The following is a 3910-nucleotide window of genomic DNA, read 5'->3' as shown; positions in this document are numbered from 1 at the left end:
CAGATTGGGTTTTTGTGGTTAATACAATAGTCTGGACAAAAGGATCATCTTAAAAAAGCCTTGAATTTTTTTGTACAAACCAACTATTTATTTAATGTATTTTAAACTCAGCTAAATTATCCTTACCAATGTATTTTGCCTTATTTAATAAATATTGTTTAGCTATATGATACTTCAAGATTAAACTTTGAACACAGCACAATAAAGAATGCATTTCCATGATGGTAAATTAAGACTTTGGGGAACGGAGCCTCTCCCCCCCCCACCACCACTACAGGTGGATTGGTTGTTTCTCAAGAAGGTTCCTCTAAAGGGGGCCTCACCCTTCTTGCCCATGGCTGGGTGGGACTTATGCCAGGAGGGCTGGCGAGTTCCTGTTGTCCTAAACAGGGATCAGCCTCCCTCCCTCCATCAGCATTTAAGAGCAAGGATTTGTCCCAGGAATGGGTAGAGGGGCGGATGGACTATAAAAGAGGGGCATGGACTGAGCCACTTGGCATCAGGGAAACCCATCCGGAATTCTCCTATTAAAATAATATATCCGCAAGCATCTCTCTCTCTCTCTCTCTCTCTCTCTCTCTCTCTCTCTCTCTCTCTCTCTCCCTCCCTCCCTCCTTCCCTCCCTCCCTCTCCCTCTTTCCCTCCCTCCCTCTCTCTTTTCGCACACGCAGCCCCAAAAAATGAAATGTCCCACAGTGGCTGGTCAGTGGCTCCGTCACTGGGGATGATGGGCTGGCTTGCTGCAGGGTTGTTTGCAGCAGCAGGTTCTGAACTGCAACTGGCCAAAACTATTGGTCTAAAGAGAAGGGTACTGCAATTGTGCAATTGAGCACAGAGGAAGCATAGACATGGCCAGGATTGCTGGGACCTGACAATTCAGTATTACGCAAAACAGCCCAGGAGGGATTCAAATAATCCAGCTTCCTTCCCTACAGTAGGACACATGACTCAACCTGCACCCTGAAAAGGGATTTAAGTGGAGATGTTATTCCTGCTCTTTGTCACAGCCTTGATCACATCCCCCCCATGCATTGTTTCCAAGAGGGTTTTGAGTTCTGGCCACCCTTCAAGTATTCTCCTTGGTAAGCTATTTTTCCAAAAGTGCTTTTTTTTTCTCTTTGAAAACATTTTGCTTCTCATCCAAGAAGCAAAAAAACTCATTCAGTTCTTTTTTGGGGGGGGGGGAGCACTTTTGAGACAACCATGACCTGGATGATTGAGAATCTCCATAAGACATTCGTTAAGCTATTGTAAACATCCTTTTCATCTTTGTTGCTCTTCTCTGCAGTCTTCCTAGGGCCTCAGCATCTTTTTTGTATCATGGTGACTAGAACTGGGTGGAATCAACCTTCCAGATGTGACGTCACCACTGGATTAGAGAGCGGTATTATCACTTCCTGTGATCTTGATGCTCTCCTTCTGCTGATGCAGCCTGGAATTGCTTTGGCTTTTTTGGCTGCACCCAGGTGACTTATGCTTAAGCCAGAGTCCATCCTAGACTCCTCTCAACTGCAGTTGAGGCAGATATTCCCTCTCCTGCACCTCTCCCTCTGTTTTTTCCTGCCTAAGGGCAGAACTTTATTTTTTTTTCACCACCGAACTGCATCTTCTTGAATTAGACCCATCTTGAATGTTCAAATTGGTCAAAATCTTTCTCAATCTTGAAGGTATCTTTCAAAGTTTTAGCAATTCCCCCCACAGTTGGTGTCATCCACAGTTGATGAGTGCTCCCTTAATCCCCTCCTCTTGTAGGTCATTTCTGAAGATGTTGGAAGAGCCCTGGGGCCAAGACAGGACCCTGAGAAACCCCGCTGCATACTTCCTTCCAGGTAGATGTTGTTCCGCTGAGGACCACACACTGAGTCTGGTTGGCCAGCTAACTTCAGGTCGATCTGGCAGGAGTATTAAGGAGCAATCTGGAAGGGGTGGGGTCCACACATCTCTGCTCTCAGGAAGAGGTTACATAGCTGCCCAAAGCCAAAGCTTACCCTCCTGCTGCCCAGCATTTCAGATCCTCATGGCAGCTGTGGAACCGGGCCAGGATGATGCTGGAAGAGCCTCATGGTCACTTATGCACATCTCCATCCTACAGTCCCTCTCATGAAATTTCCCATAGCCGACACCTGCTCCGTGTGTGGAACCACTGATGGTGAAGGGAGGGGCCAGCTCCAGTTCCAGTGGCCTCAGGTTGCTAAAGGGGGCAAAGATACATCAACTCACAGAAGTATGCTGGTGGTGGACTTAAGTGTTATGGCACATATGGCAACTCTTATGAACCCCAAAGCAGCTTCCTGAAATGCACTTACCGGATGTGATAAAATCTGAACACAAAATTAGGCCCTGGAGGAAATAAAACAATAAAACAGTTAAATTCTGAGCACCAGATTCTTTAATACTTCTTCTCTAGAAAAATTACAGAAGTGATGATGGAGTCCCTCTTTAAGGCTCTACCATTTTAATAAGGAACAAGCCCAGGCAGCGCTGGTGGTGGGGGGATGCTGTGTGGAGGGATTAATCCTTCCCCTTGAACTGACTTTCGATAGTGAGATGGGCACCACACAAATCTAACAAATAAATAAAATAAAAATACTTTCCATTTCTCTATGTGTGTATCATGCACAGCTACCACCCCCACCCCCACTAGGAGCCCCCACGTTCACTGTTACAGCTGCAGGATCATATAAGGATAAAAGCTGGTTCCCATTAACCTCCTCCAAAAATTGGGCTACATTCTTAAAAATCTGACTTCACCATTAGAGAGTCTGCCGTCTGCCATGATGATAAGTCTATGGGACTGCAACTGCTCTCTACTATCTGAGGTGAGGAAATCTCCCCAAGCAGGTTCCTGCTTTGCCAATTGTCCCTAAAGTCTAAGGGTCTCCAGTTACCTTGCCATTACATCTATGACTCCATCTGCTCCACTTACTGTCCCAGCAGGGTCCTTCCTGGTACCACCTGACCAGGACATAGCCAAGAACTCCGAGGATCAGGAGGGAGAGGCTGACACCAAGGACCAAACCAGGGATGCTGATGGACTCTCTTCCTGCAAATAAAACAGCAGGGGTACTGGGCTGTTTGACACCAGTGGCCAAGTGAAAGGCCTTTCAGCCTGAGCCTGGGGTACCAACTCAAAAAGAGGAGCAGTGTGGGAGGCATTCCTGTCTGCACATGCAAACATCTGTGTGGAAGTGGATGGGTGGGCTCATGAATCACTGGCACACGTCCAGGGAGCTGCAGCCAAGCATCAACTGTAGGCTGAAAACTTTTGAAAGGGGGACCCAACTTTTCCAAGCTAGGTTCCTCCCCCTCTTTCTCCTTCTCCTCAAAAGCAGAGACCCAAAGAATCCTATCTGTTCTCCATGAAAGGAGGCACCACAAAAGTCAAACACTGGGGAGAACAAAATCAAAGGAGAGAGGACGTTGCCACCTCCCCCCCTCCCCCAATGATGTTCTTACATGCAGAAATTCCTGGGAATAATAGAACTTGGAAGTCAGGCATTCCGTAATGAAAGTTTTTCCTTTTTATCTTTTATTTCCTTATTTTGATTCAAGCATCTCACTCCTTCTATTTTTTTATTGTCACCCTGAAGAATATTGTGATAAATCTTTATAGTAAACGCTTAAAACAAAGATTCCTCTAAGAACCCAGAGTTTGGACATGAAGTAGCTGCCCAGAGCGAGTGGGGCTGTTTTGGCCTAACAGAAACCCTTGTCTGGCTGCTGCTGCTGCTCTAACAGGGCCGACTTTTCCCTTCTGCCAGCTAGAAGTCTTATCTGTCAGAGCCACACTTAAAGCCCTGCTCCTCTTGCCCACTGACCTCCCAGTTTGTGGCGCACGTGGCACTGACATTCCCTCAGTTGGCAGGCATCCATTAAGCAACCAAGGGGAGGTGGGCCTTCTGCCTCCGGT

Source organism: Natrix helvetica (genome assembly GCF_964273705.1).
Source record: "Natrix helvetica genome assembly, chromosome: 8".
NCBI classification, from domain to species: domain Eukaryota; kingdom Metazoa; phylum Chordata; class Lepidosauria; order Squamata; family Natricidae; genus Natrix; species Natrix helvetica.
Note: the sequence above shows the minus strand (reverse complement) of the source record.